This window comes from Rana temporaria, chromosome 2 (assembly GCF_905171775.1).
Source record: "Rana temporaria chromosome 2, aRanTem1.1, whole genome shotgun sequence".
Classification (NCBI taxonomy): domain Eukaryota; kingdom Metazoa; phylum Chordata; class Amphibia; order Anura; family Ranidae; genus Rana; species Rana temporaria.
Window position 1 is genome coordinate 519,380,418 of NC_053490.1, and position 15,178 is coordinate 519,395,595.

At 47.5% G+C, this 15,178-nt stretch overlaps 1 protein-coding gene across 3 annotated transcripts in view; it reads left to right on the forward strand.

The window, feature by feature from the left end:
- LOC120928006 (interferon-induced GTP-binding protein Mx2-like) overlaps positions 1 to 15,178 on the forward strand; it is a 104,452-nt gene that overhangs the window by 9,605 nt on the left and 79,669 nt on the right. The window contains exon 1 of one of the 3 annotated variants that reach the window (XM_040339064.1): positions 12,759 to 12,913. The exons of 1 other annotated variant lie outside the window; for it this stretch is intronic. The gene's annotated coding sequence lies outside the window, so the exon portion shown is untranslated. Of the gene's footprint in view, positions 1 to 12,758; positions 12,963 to 15,178 lie in introns of those variants that run through there. One more of the 3 variants, XM_040339062.1, reaches the window with a different exon arrangement.

The window sequence follows — 15,178 nt, forward strand, 5'->3', positions numbered from 1 at the left end:
TCAAATACCACCAAAAGAAAGCTCTATTTGTGGGAAAAAAAGGACGTCAATTTTGTTTGGGAGCCACGTCGCACGACCGCGTAAATGTCAGTTAAAGCGACGCAGTGCAGAATCGCAAAAACTGGCCAGGTCCTTTACCTGCATAATGGTCCGGGTCTTAAAGTCACGCAGTGCTGAATAGCAAAAAATACCTTGGTCACGAAGGGGGAAAATCCTTCCGGAGGTAAGTGTAATTGAATAACAAACCATCATTTTTCAATAAATATACTTGTGTCTTTTGAAGCAGCCACACTCTTTTGTGCTTGGCTGGTTTCAGTCGAAACTTCATTTTTGTTAAAGTGGATTAGAATCCTCAGTTGTGAAATCTGATCTATACAGTACTAGCGCACTACAGGACTCACCTTGTTTGCTCGTCACTTTTTTTTCAATCTTCTCCTACGGAGCCAACCCTTGTGCCTTGTTGTCATGGTGCTGAGGGTGAGGAGGACATACATGGGATGGGATTAAGGTGTGTACACTTTAACCACTTGCTGACCAGGCTTTTTCTGGCACTTTTTGTTTACCAGCTTTAATCAGTATTTCTTGCTAGAAAATTGCTTATACTGTAACCCCCAAATATTATATATATTTTTATTTAGACCCCAGGGAATAAAATGGAGATCGTTTTTTTTTATGTCACGCGGTATTTACGCAGCGGTTTTGCAAATGCAATTTATTTGGAAAAAATACACTCTAAGGCCCAGATTCTCAAAGGACTTACGACGACGTAGCGCCATGTACGCCGTCGTAAGTCCGAATGAGAGCCGTCTTATCTATGCGCCTGATTCTTAGAATCAGTTACGCATAGATTTGTATTAGATCCGACCGGCGTAAGTCTCTTATGCCGTCTGAGCTTAACTGCATATTTACGCTGGCCGCTAGGGGCGTGTACGCTGATTTACGCCTAAAAAAATATGTAAATCAGCTAGATACGAGAATTCACGAACGTACGCCCGGCCGACGCAGTACAGATACGCCGTTTACGTTAGGCTTTTCCCGGCGTAAAGTTGCCCCTGCGACGAAATTTGAATATTTTACGTCGTTTGCGTAAGTCGTCCGTGAATGGGGCTGGACGTAATTTACATTCACGTCGAAACCAATACGTCCTTGCGGCGTATTTGGAGCAATGCACACTGGGATATGTCCACGGACGGCGCATGCGCCGTTCGTTAAAAACGTCAATCACGTCAGGTCATGAAAATCCGATTGTGTGTACGGGGCATTAGAGTCTCTTGCTAGATCAGGAACAACCCATTACAGACTAGGAACTCACAGTCCCTTGGTAAAGGAGCACATGTGGAGTGAACACAACCTTGTGCTTCTCCTGTTGACACTGGTCCCAGTTCTACCAAATGCAGAAATGCTAGCCCACCACCAGTCCACCTGGAAATGCTAGCCCACCACCAGCCCACCTGGAAATGCTAGCCCACCACCAGTCCACCTGGAAATGCTAGCCCACCACCAGTCCACCTGGAAATGCTAGCCCACCTGGCTGCTTCCTTTTCTCAGTCCTCCCGACTGACATGCACATGGAGACTCCCCAGGGCAGGGTTGGATGAAGACTTGGCACACTGTGGTCTTCAAGAGAGCACTGCTAGACATGTGCAATTTTTTTAGTTACGAATACGTTTTCCGTCAATTTTCGTTATTTTAGTTGATTCGTTAACATACGAATGTACAAACGGTTAAGTTGCAATTAATAACGATATTTTCAAAATAACGAATATGGAAAACAACGAAGATACGAAAGAAGAAAGAAACGAAAACATAGAAAAAACGAAAATACCGAACCCAAAAAAAATAATAATTACGAAAAACAAAATGAACGAAAATGCAAACTTACTAATATTCGAAGACCGAAAAGAAAACAACCGAAATGCCGAACAAAGACTAAAAAACGAAAATCAAAACTAACGAAAAATAAATTACGAATCTTCGGAAAACTGAAATGAAAACAACGAAAATACGAAATAATGTAAATTAGCTTTCGTTAGTACTGAAATATTTCTGGACATTGACCAATAGCCACTGAGCGCTGTCCCTTTCCTCTGAAGAGGTTTGTTCCTTCCCCCAATGAGCTTCTTTCTCATTACCTCCTGGCTCCTTGTGTCTTTTTCTGTGTTAGACTGCAGTGCATCTAATTTCTAGATTTTTATTTGTAATATCCGACATATTTTAGTTTTCTTCTACGTCAGACTTCATTCTAGACAGGGTGTGTGTGCTAACTAAGACAGTCAAGTCAATCACAGTAAAGTACGAATTACAAAATTGCGACGAGTAGTGTGTCGAATAAACGTAAAATGTATTCTAACAGAATTACGAATGCAATAAAATCTACAAAAGTACGTTTTTACAATCAAAGGAAATTAGACACGAAAATACGAATGATCATAAAGCAACGAAAATAGATTTCTTACGAAAATACGAACGCGGCATGATGGAAAATATAATGTAAATACGAATAGCAAAACAGCAAAAATTAAACCAACGTAAATACAAAGGAACGAATAAAATCATTTTAAAAATACGAACGCGGCAGAATACAAAATATAACGAAAATACTAATCTCGATTCAACGAAAAATAAACTAACAGAAAAAAACGGAAACGGAAAAAAACGTTTTACGAAAATACTAAAGAGTACGAATACGATAACTAACGTCTTACGAAATTACGACTCGTTACGAATCACGATAAACGAACAGAAACGAAACAGAAATAAACGAAAATTTTTGCTGTGCACATGTCTAAGCACTGCTACAGCCGGCAGTCTCTCCCCTTATCTGTCCCTGTACTGTGCTGATCTACTCACTCTTCTTGCTCCTGCTGCCTCTCCGGTAGGGTCGCCCGACTGCTTCCTATGGTGGGATTCTTCCAGGCCAGCCTCCCAAGCTTCAGCCCAAGGTTAAACCCCTCCTCATCAAGGGTCCCTCAAGTGCCACTGACAGCCTCTCCTCAGCACTGCTGCTACATCTTCCACCGGACTCCCTGACAGGGGCGGACTGACCATTGAGTCACTCAGGCACTGCCCGATGGCCCCTTGCCACTAGGAGGCCCCATCAGGGTTGCCAGACTCAGTAAAACCAGGGACAGTATGTAAAAATCTATGTTTTTTTTTCATTTGTCCCTGATACATCGAAAACTGACATGCTTTTGATGTGAAAATCACAAGATTTTAGCTGCCCCGCCTCTGCACTGCCTCCTGGCGTGGTGGCCATCTGTAAGCCCAGGGGCCCCATAATCTTCTATTGCCCGGGGGCCCCATGGCTCATTCCTATTTAAGGGCTCCTTAGTCCCCCTGCAAGACCCACTCCTGTGGATTGGCTAAGGGTGCCTAAATATTCAAGGCAACCCCTCCTAACTTCCATGCACTATCTTCCAGAATGTTCTCCAACATTCTAGAAACCAGGGGAGGCACAAGAGAGCTTCCAGGATCAGTCATTCAGTCCTAACCTCTAATAGCCCAGACCCAGATTCCATGCCCCAGGTATATCTCTGAGCCAGATACATTTTCTTGTACTACCACTAGTGGTGGCATACTAGAGGGTGATATAGAAAAACACTTTTAAAGTTCATTCACCTTGACTTGTTATACCTTTCTAAAAACACTATCATACATATAGGGGTTCTGCGCGAACCAACACAGTGATAAAAAGGTAAATAATCTAGACATATAAATATATAAATATAGTGAATGTGAACAAAAAGTAGAAAGTGGGATAGTGAGTCTCTTACCTCAAACCATAAATAAATGTGCATCCAATAGATATTGAATCACCATAGAGATCTTCTCTCTTGTTAGTATCAGCTGGAACGTCTCCTTGGCCACTTCCTAATACAGCTCCAGTACAGGGAAAAGAAAGGAACACAAGGGCTCCAATAGTGTAATATTGTAAGACTCAGGGGGAATTTATTAAGGAAAAAACCTGTGCTTACATCAAAACATAAAAACGAGTGCAGTGAATAAACATACAAGCGGCGTCTTCAGCGCCGGCTTACGTCACTCCAGGTGTACGCTCTGACCAATCGGGATTGTGGCCAAGGAGACGTTCCAGGAAGTGGCCAAGGAGACGTTCCAGCTGATACTAACAAGAGAGAAGATCTCTATGGTGATTCAATATCTATTGGATGCACATTTATTTATGGTTTGAGGTAAGAGTTCTGGGAGCCTTGTGAGGGAGTGAACTATACATCTGTCAACAACCTGCTTAGTGGATATCCAGCTACACTGCGACCACCATCTGACAGCTTGGTACACCAGTATTGGGACACTCTTTATTCACTTTTTTCACCTCATTTTTTCATATTCCATATTTTCTATTTTTATATATTTTTCGATCACCTCAACTTTTTTGGACTGTTTGCTCGATTATTTAACCACTTAATTAATATAATTAGTATATTTAATTATTTCATTCTTTTTGAGGTTACACTTACACATATTTGATTTTGGAAAGTGTGAGCACTCACTATCCCACTTTCTACTTTTTGTTCACATTCACTATATTTATATATTTATATGTCTAGATTATTTACCTTTTTATCACTGTGTTGGTTCGCGCAGAACCCCTATATGTATGATTTCTGATTTGTGTATTGTAAACACTATTAGGTTTTGCAGCACCGTATCTGTTTTGGGTTATTACTGTTTAGGAGTCTACAGTAGCGCGGAGGCTCTTTTTTGATTTTTTCTAAAAACACTGTTCCAAGGGCCAGCAAAGCTGCCTGGGTGATCCACTATTGAAGGGGTGCTGGCTTCAGAAATTCTCATCCAAACAGCACACCGAAGTATGCAATGTATAGGCACCGCGCACAACAGCTCAGTGTGTGATAAACTGTGAAGAGCACCCTCAGTTTCTTCTGAGACCACGCCCTCTGCTGCATTTTGGCCCGCCCCTGAGTTTTTTTTCACCCCGCCACCTAGTGCTTACTCATTTGACTAATGAGTAAGCACCAGGTGGCGGGGTGAAAAAAATCGAGGGGGTGGTTTCAGAAGGAGCTGAGCATGAGGCCGCTCTTCAGGGTTGTGTGGCGCCCAACAGCTCAGTAATAATAGAATAAAGAGGTGAGAAGTTTGAACCCAATTGCTGTCTGTCTCCCTGTTCAAGAAATTCACTATGGGCTAGATCCACAAAGAAATTACGCCGGCGTATCTAGTGATACGCCGCGTAATTTCAAAATTCCTGCGTCGTATCTTTGTTTTGAATCCTCAAAACAAGATACGACGGCTTCTGGGTTAGATCCGACAGGTGTACGTCTTCGTGCGCCTTCGGATCTAAGATGCAATACGTCAGCGTCCGCTGGGTGGCGTTTTCTGTGTCGGGTATGCAAAGTAGCGATTTACGACGATCCACGAACGTACGCGCGGCCGTCGCATTTTCTAACGTCGTCTGTAGTCGGCTTTTTCCGGCGTATAGTTAAAGCTGGTATTTTGCGGCGTATACATAGAATTGCCATGTTAAGTATGGCCGTCGTTCCCGCGTCGAAATTTTAAATTGTTTTTTTCATTTCGCGCAAAGCACAGAGGGAAATTTCTGGACGACGCATTCGCATTTCATTCGGCGCGGGGACGCGCTTCATTTAAATGAAACCCGCCCTTAACCCGCCCAATTTGAAATCCGCCACCAGAAATACACTACGCCGCCGTAACTTACGGCGCGAAATCGCTGAGGATTCGAAAATGCGCCAGGTAAGGTACGGCGGCGTAGTTTATCTCTGATACGCTGCGCCGTTCTACATGTATGTGGGTCTGGCCCTTTGTCTTTCTACAAAGGAGTCTCCTCTTACAGCAGAGTCCCCCTTTAGATCCGAGTCCCTTCTTACATCAGTCCCCTTTCACATCAAATTCTCCCTCTTTAATTAGAGTGCCCACTTACATCAGACACCCTTAGATCAAAGTCCCCTTTTATCAGTTCCCCCTTAGATCAGAGTTGCCCCTAGATAAAGATTCTCACTTTACATCAAAGACATTCCTTAAATCAGAATGTTCCTTAAAGCGGGGGTTCACCCTAAAAAAAAAAAAAAAAAAATTCTACCATGTCATCCAGCATACTAGCGTGAGCTAAAGTATGCCTTTATTTTATTTTTTGGCGCCGTACTCACAGTTTAATCCCGTAGTTAAGTTTCAGACTCCCCGCGAGGAGTAGGCGTTCCTATGCATAGGGAAGATGATTGACGGCCGGCTATGGCGCTTCCCGAAAATAGCCGAAATAGGACTTGGCTCTTCACGGCGCCTGCGCAGTCAGCTCCTAGTCTGTGCGCAGGCGCCGTATAGCGCCGTGAAGAGCCGAGTCCTACTCCGGCTATTTTCGGGAAGCGTGACGCGCCGTCAATCATGTTCCCCTCTGCATAGGAACGCCCATTCCCCGCGGGGAGTCTGAAACTTAACTACGGGATTAAACTGTGAGTACGGCGCAAAAACAATAAATAAAGGCATACTGTAGCTCACGCTAGTATGCTGGATGACATGGTAGAAACTTGTTATTTAGGGTGAACCTCCGCTTTAACATTGAGTCCCCCATAGATCAGAAATCTCCTTGTAGGTCAGAGCCCCTCCTTAGATCAGAAGACCAACTTAGATCAGAATCCCCCCTTTGGTCATAGTCCACTTTTGGGTAAGAAGTCCAATCTTAGATTAGAAGTCTACCTTAGGATCAGTGCCTCCCCTTAGATTGAAGCCCCCCTTAAATCAGGAGTCTAGCTTTAGATTGAAATCCAGAATGTGGAGTAATAGGGGATGCAAGGGTGCAGAGTGGAGTGCAATGGAGGATGCAGAGTGTGATGTAATAGGAGATGCAGATTGTTATGGGGGATGTGCAGAGTGCAGAATTTGGAATAATGGGGGATACAGAGGGTACAGAGTGTGGAGCAATAGGGGATTCATGTAGTGCAGATCGTGGAGTAATGGGGGATGTAGGATGTTGAGTAATGGGGTATACAGGGGGTGCAATGTGTGGAGTAATGGAGGATAGAGAGTGTGGAGTAATGGGGGATGTAGGATGTTGAGTAATGGGGTATACAGGGGGTACAATGTGTGGAGTAATGGAGGATAGAGAGTGTGGAGTAATGGGGGATGTAGGATGTTGAGTATTGGGGTATACAGGGGGTGCAATGTGTGGAGTAATGGAGGATAGAGAGTGTGGAGTAATGGGGGATGTAGGATGTTGAGTATTGGGGTATACAGGGGGTGCAATGTGTGGAGTAATGGAGGATAGAGAGTGTGGAGTAATGGGGGATGTAGGATGTTGAGTATTGGATTTTACAGGGGGTGCAATGTGTGGAGTAATGGAGGATAGAGAGTGTGGAGTAATGGGGGATGTAGGATGTTGAGTAATGGGGCATTCAGGGGGTACAATGTGTGGAGTAATGGAGGATAGAGAGTGTGGAGTAATGGGGGATGTAGGATGTTGAGTAATGGGGTATACAGGGGGTACAATGTGTGGAGTAATGGAGGATAGAGAGTGTGGAGTAATGGGGGATGTAGGATGTTGAGTATTGGGGTATACAGGGGGTGCAATGTGTGGAGTAATGGAGGATAGAGAGTGTGGAGTAATGGGGGATGTAGGATGTTGAGTATTGGGGTATACAGGGGGTGCAATGTGTGGAGTAATGGAGGATAGAGAGTGTGGAGTAATGGGGGATGTAGGATGTTGAGTAATGGGGCATACAGGGGGTACAATGTGTGGAGTAATGGAGGATAGAGAGTGTGGAGTAATGGGGGATGTAGGATGTTGAGTAATGGGGTATACAGGGGGTGCAATGTGTGGAGTAATGGAGGATAGAGAGTGTGGAGTAATGGGGGATGTAGGATGTTGAGTAATGGGGTATACAGGGGGTGCAATGTGTGGAGTAATGGAGGATAGAGAGTGTGGAGTAATGGGGGATGTAGGATGTTGAGTATTGGGGTATACAGGGGGTACAATGTGTGGAGTAATGGAGGATAGAGAGTGTGGAGTAATGGGGGATGTAGGATGTTGAGTATTGGATTTTACAGGGGGTGCAATGTGTGGAGTAATGGAGGATAGAGAGTGTGGAGTAATGGGGGATGTAGGATGTTGAGTAATGGGGCATTCAGGGGGTACAATGTGTGGAGTAATGGAGGATAGAGAGTGTGGAGTAATGGGGGATGTAGGATGTTGAGTATTGGGGTATACAGGGGGTGCAATGTGTGGAGTAATGGAGGATAGAGAGTGTGGAGTAATGGGGGATGTAGGATGTTGAGTATTGGGGTATACAGGGGGTGCAATGTGTGGAGTAATGGAGGATAGAGAGTGTGGAGTAATGGGGGATGTAGGATGTTGAGTAATGGGGCATACAGGGGGTACAATGTGTGGAGTAATGGAGGATAGAGAGTGTGGAGTAATGGGGGATGTAGGATGTTGAGTATTGGGGTATACAGGGGGTACAATGTGTGGAGTAATGGAGGATAGAGAGTGTGGAGTAATGGGGGATGTAGGATGTTGAGTAATGGGGCATACAGGGGGTGCAATGTGTGGAGTAATGGAGGATAGAGAGTGTGGAGTAATGGGGGATGTAGGATGTTGAGTATTGGGGTATACAGGGGGTACAATGTGTGGAGTAATGGAGGATAGAGAGTGTGGAGTAATGGGGGATGTAGGATGTTGAGTAATGGGGCATACAGGGGGTGCAATGTGTGGAGTAATGGAGGATAGAGAGTGTGGAGTAATGGGGGATGTAGGATGTTGAGTAATGGGGCATACAGGGGGTACAATGTGTGGAGTAATGGAGGATAGAGAGTGTGGAGTAATGGGGGATGTAGGATGTTGAGTAATGGGGCATACAGGGGGTACAATGTGTGGAGTAATGGAGGATAGAGAGTGTGGAGTAATGGGGGATGTAGGATGTTGAGTAATGGGGCATACAGGGGGTACAATGTGTGGAGTAATGGAGGATAGAGAGTGTGGAGTAATGGGGGATGTAGGATGTTGAGTATTGGATTTTACAGGGGGTACAATGTGTGGAGTAATGGAGGATAGAGAGTGTGGAGTAATGGGGGATGTAGGATGTTGAGTAATGGGGCATTCAGGGGGTACAATGTGTGGAGTAATGGAGGATAGAGAGTGTGGAGTAATGGGGGATGTAGGATGTTGAGTAATGGGGCATACAGGGGGTACAATGTGTGGAGTAATGGAGGATACAGAGTGTGGAGTAATGGGGGATGTAGGATGTTGAGTAATGGGGCATACAGGGGGTACAATGTGTGGAGTAATGGAGGATAGAGAGTGTGGAGTAATGGGGGATGTAGGATGTTGAGTAATGGGGCATACAGGGGGTACAATGTGTGGAGTAATGGAGGATAGAGAGTGTGGAGTAATGGGGGATGTAGGATGTTGAGTAATGGGGCATACAGGGGGTACAATGTGTGGAGTAATGGAGGATAGAGAGTGTGGAGTAATGGGGGATGTAGGATGTTGAGTATTGGATTTTACAGGGGGTACAATGTGTGGAGTAATGGAGGATAGAGAGTGTGGAGTAATGGGGGATGTAGGATGTTGAGTAATGGGGCATTCAGGGGGTACAATGTGTGGAGTAATGGAGGATAGAGAGTGTGGAGTAATGGGGGATGTAGGATGTTGAGTAATGGGGCATACAGGGGGTACAATGTGTGGAGTAATGGAGGATAGAGAGTGTGGAGTAATGGGGGATGTAGGATGTTGAGTATTGGGGTATACAGGGGGTGCAATGTGTGGAGTAATGGAGGATAGAGAGTGTGGAGTAATGGGGGATACAGAGTGATAAGTGATAGGGGATGCAGACTGTGGAGTAATGGGGGGTGTACAGGGTACAGAACGCAGAATAATGGGAGCTATAGAGTATAGCGTAATGTGGAATTGTGGGTGCAGAGGTACAATCAGGGCACAGATAGAGTAATGGGAGATTGCAGGTGATGTAGAGTTCTGGGTAATGGGGAATGCAGGGGGTGCAGAGTGCGTAGTATTGAGGGTTGCAGGGGGTACAGAGGTGTAATGAGGGTACAGATAGAGTAATGAGAGATGCAGATTGTGTGCTGGGTAATGTGGAATGCGGGAAGAGCAGAGTAAGGTATAAGGGGGATGCAGGGGCACAGAGTGCAGGGTAGTCGGGAGTGCAGGGGGTACAGAGTGCAGGGGGGTACAGAGTGCAGGGCAGTGAGGGGGTGCAGAGAAGGGTGAAAGGGGATGTAGTCGGCAGTGCAAAGTGTAGGGTAGTGGGGAGGGGTGCAGGGGTTAGAAAGTGTAGGGTAGTAGGGAGTTCATCTAGAGCAGTGGTTCTCAACCTTCTAGTGCCGTGACCCCTTGATAAAATTTCCCAAGTTGTGGGGACCCCTAACAGTAAAAAAATTGTAGTGTGGGTTATCAGCACCCACCCAAGGCAAGACAGGTAATTTGCGCCCCTAACCCACGGACATTTAGCGCTCCCTGAGTCCCTTCAACTCGTACAATATTAAAACCCCTTATAGTACATTTTAGGAGTGTAGGGTAGTGGGGGAGGTTCAGGGGGTACAGAGTGTAGGGTTGTGGGAGGGGGGGTCAGGGGGTACAGAGTGTAGGATAGTTGGGGGTGCAGAGTGTAGGGTAGTGGGGGGTTCAGGGGGTACAGAGCATAGGATAGTGGGGGGTTCAGGGGGTACAGAGTGTAGGGTAGTTGGGGGTGCAGAGTGTAGGGTAGTGGGGGGGTTCAGGGGGTACAGAGCATAGGATAGTGGGAGGGGGGGTCAGGGGGTACAGAGTGTAGGATAGTGGGGGGTGCAGAGTGTAGGGTAGTGGGGGGTTCAGGGGGTACAGAGCGTAGGATAGTGGGGGGTTCAGGGGGTACAGAGTGTAGGGTAGTTGGGGTGCAGAGTGTAGGGTAGTGGGGGGTTCAGGGGGTACAGAGCGTAGGATAGTGGGGGGTTCAGGGGGTACAGAGTGTAGGGTAGTTGGGGGTGCAGAGTGTAGGGTAGTGGGGGGGTTCAGGGGGTACAGAGCATAGGATAGTGGGAGGGGGGGTCAGGGGGTACAGAGTGTAGGATAGTTGGGGGTGCAGAGTGTAGGGTAGTGGGGGGTTCAGGGGGTACAGAGCGTAGGATAGTGGGGGGTTCAGGGGGTACAGAGTGTAGGGTAGTTGGGGTGCAGAGTGTAGGGTAGTGGGGGGGTTCAGGGGGTACAGAGCATAGGATAGTGGGAGGGGGGGTCAGGGGGTACAGAGTGTAGGATAGTTGGGGGTGCAGAGTGTAGGGTAGTGGGGGGTTCAGGGGGTACAGAGCGTAGGATAGTGGGGGGTTCAGAGTGTAGGGTAGTTGGGGGTGCAGAGTGTAGGGTAGTGGGGGGTTCAGGGGGTACAGAGCATAGGATAGTGGGGGGTTCAGGGGGTACAGAGTGTAGGGTAGTTGGGGGTGCAGAGTGTAGGGTAGTGGGGGGGTTCAGGGGGTACAGAGTGTAGGGTAGTGGGAGGGGTTCAGAGCGAAGGATAGTGGGGGGGTACAGGGTGTAGGGTAGTGGGGGGGGGGGTTCAGGGGGTACAGAGTGTAGGGTAGTGGGGGGTTCAGAGTGTAGGATAGTGGGGGGGTTCAGGGGGTACAGAGTGTAGGGTAGTGGGGGGGTTCAGGGGGTACAGACTGTAGGGTAGTGGGGGGTTCAGGGGGTACAGAGCATAGGATAGTGGGGGGGTTCAGGGGGTACAGAGTGTAGGGTAGTTGGGGGTGCAGAGTGTAGGGTAGTGGGGGGTTCAGGGGGTACAGAGCATAGGATAGTGGGGGGTTCAGGGGGTACAGAGTGTAGGGTAGTTGGGGGTGCAGAGTGTAGGGTAGTGGGGGGGTTCAGGGGGTACAGAGTGTAGGGTAGTGGGGGGGGTTCAGAGCGTAGGATAGTGGGGGGTTCAGGGGGTACAGGGTGTAGGGTAGTGGGGGGGGGTTCAGGGGGTACAGAGTGTAGGGTAGTGGGGGGTTCAGTGTGTAGGATAGTGGGGGGTTCAGGGGGTACAGAGTGTAGGGTAGTGGGGGGGTATCAGAGGGTACAGAGTGTAGGATTGTGGGGGGTTCAGGGGGTACACAGTGTAGGGTAGTGGGGGGGTTCAGGGGGTACAGAGTGTAGGGTAGTGGGGGGGTATCAGAGGGTACAGAGTGTAGGATTGTGGGGGGTTCAGGGGGTACACAGTGTAGGGTAGGTAGGGGTGCAGAGTTTAGGGTAGTAGGGGGTACAAAGTGCACAGTAGTAGGGGGTTCAGGGGGTACAGAGTGTAGGGGGTTCAGGGGTTACAGAGTGTAGGGGGTTCAGGGGTTACAGAGTGTAGGGTAGTGGGGGGGTACAGAGCATAAGATAGTGGGGGGGTTCAGGGGGTACAGAGTGTAGGGTAGTGGGGGGGTTTCAGGGGGTACAGAGTGTAGGGTAGTAGGGGGGTTCAGGGGGTACAGAGTGTAGGGTAGTTGGGGGTGCAGAGTGTGGGGTAGTAGGGGGTACAAAGTGCACAGTAGTAGGTGGTTCAGGGGGTACGGAGTGCAGGCTAGTGGGCAATGAGACCAATAGAGGGTACTGGGGGACCTGTCAGGTAGGTTGATATCTAATGGTGACACTACCACTATTATACTACGTACCCCCCTATATTTTTCCAGCTGCATACTTGGCTGTGTGCCTGTAGTTCAGGTTCTGTTGTATTTTCTGTGCTTTGTATTTGCGGTCAATGCTGCGTTTGTCAATGGAAGGGTTACAAAGACGATCGGTCTGGTGATTGTGAATCACAGTGGGGGGGGGGGAGCGGTGCTGCTGCTTTGCCTCGGCACACATTCAGTTTCGTTTCTCGGGAAGGAAGGAATTCTCCATCCTCTGCGATCTGAGGTTTCACTTTCCTTTATCTAGAACAGGAGGGGGGAGGAGGAGGAAACAAAAGGAACATAACAGGTAGGAGATTCTTCATTCTGCACTGAGATCTGTGAGGAGACGGAGTGCGGTGAGTTTGTCTCCCATTGAGATAACACAATATATTTAAAAAGCAGCCATACACTATACAATCTGATTGTACAATCTCCTATAGGATATGCCATCAACCACGTAGAGCAGGGAACTGCCTGATTGGATACAAATTGTATAGATTGTTTTTCCTTATATTTTTAGTTTATGTAAATCTAATCGTGCTCCTACATGCTACAATGTTATTATTCCGATCGATAATGCATTTCAATTAAAACGGCAAACAATCGAATAGCTACAGTATTCCAATTGATTTTGATCTGAGTTGGTCAGCCAGGGCAGAAAATGATCAATTGTGTGGCTTCGACGGGCAGCACAGACATGCTCTGTCTGTGAATTCAATAGTATTTCCTCCACCAGATCATGAGATTGCATAGATGTGACCGCTAACTTGCGATTGTACCGATCATGTGACCGCTAACTTGCTCCCGCTATCATGTGACCGCTAACTTGCTCCCGCTATCATGTGACCTCTAACTTGCTCCCGCTATCATGTGATCGCTAACTTGCTCCCGCTATCATGTGACCGCTAACTTGCTCCCGCTATCATGTGACCGCTAACTTTCTAACTTGCTCCCGCTATCATGTAAACACTAACTTGCTCCCGCTATCATGTGACCGCTAACTTGCTCCTGTTATCATGTGACCGCTAACTTGCTCCCGCTATCATGTGACCGCTAACTTGCTCCCGCTATCATGTAAACACTAACTTGCTCCCGCTATCATGTGACCGCTAACTTGCTCCTGTTATCATGTGACCGCTAACTTGCTCCCGCTATCATGTGACCGCTAACTTGCTCCCGCTATCATGTGACCGCTAACTTTCTAACTTGCTCCCGCTATCATGTAAACACTAACTTGCTCCCGCTATCATGTGACCGCTAACTTGCTCCTGTTATCATGTGACCGCTAACTTGCTCCCGCTATCATGTGACCGCTAACTTGCTCCCACTATCATGTGACCGCTAACTTTCTAACTTGCTCCCGCTATCATGTGACCGCTAACTTTCTAACTTGCTCCCGCTATCATGTAAACACTAACTTGCTCCCGCTATCATGTGACCGCTAACTTGCTCCTGTTATCATGTGACCGCTAACTTGCTCCCGCTATCATGTGACCGCTAACTTGCTCCCGCTATCATGTGACCGCTAACTTTCTAACTTGCTCCCGCTATCATGTAAACACTAACTTGCTCCCGCTATCATGTGACCGCTAACTTGCTCCTGTTATCATGTGACCGCTAACTTGCTCCCGCTATCATGTGACCGCTAACTTGCTCCCGCTATCATGTGACCGCTAACTTTCTAACTTGCTCCCGCTATCATGTAAACACTAACTTGCTCCCGCTATCATGTGACCGCTAACTTGCTCCTGTTATCATGTGACCGCTAACTTGCTCCCGCTATCATGTGACCGCTAACTTGCTCCCACTATCATGTGACCGCTAACTTTCTAACTTGCTCCCGCTATCATGTGACCGCTAACTTGCTCCCGCTATCATGTGACCACTAACTTGCTCCCGCTATCATGTGGCCGCTAACTTGCTCCTGCTATCATGTGACCGCTAACTTGTTCCCGCTATCATGTGACCGCTAACTTGTTCCCGCTATCATGTGGCCGCTAACTTGCTCCCGCTATCATGTGACCGCTAACTTGCTCCCACTATCATGTGACCGCTATCTTGCTAACTTACTCCCGCTATCATGTGACCGCTAACTTGCTCCCGCTATCATGTGACCGCTAACTTGCTCCCGTTATCATGTGACCGCTATCTTGCTCCCGCTATCATGTGACCGCTAACTTGCTCCCGTTATCATGTGACCGCTAACTTGCTCCCGTTATCATGTGGCCGCTAACTTGCTCCCGCTATCATGTGACCGCTAACTTGTTCCCGCTATCATGTGGCCGCTAACTTGCTCCCGCTATCATGTGACCGCTAACTTGCTCCCACTATCATGTGACCACTATCTTGCTAACTTACTCCCACTATCATGTGACCGCTAACTTGCTCCCGTTATCATGTGACCGCTATCTTGCTAACTTACTCCCGCTATCATGTGACCGCTAACTTGCTCCCGCTATCATGTGACCGCTGACTTGCTCCCGCTATCATGTGACCGCTGACTTGCTCCCGCTATCATGTGACCGCTAACTTGTGACCGCTAACTTGTTCCCGCTATCATGTGGCCGCTAAC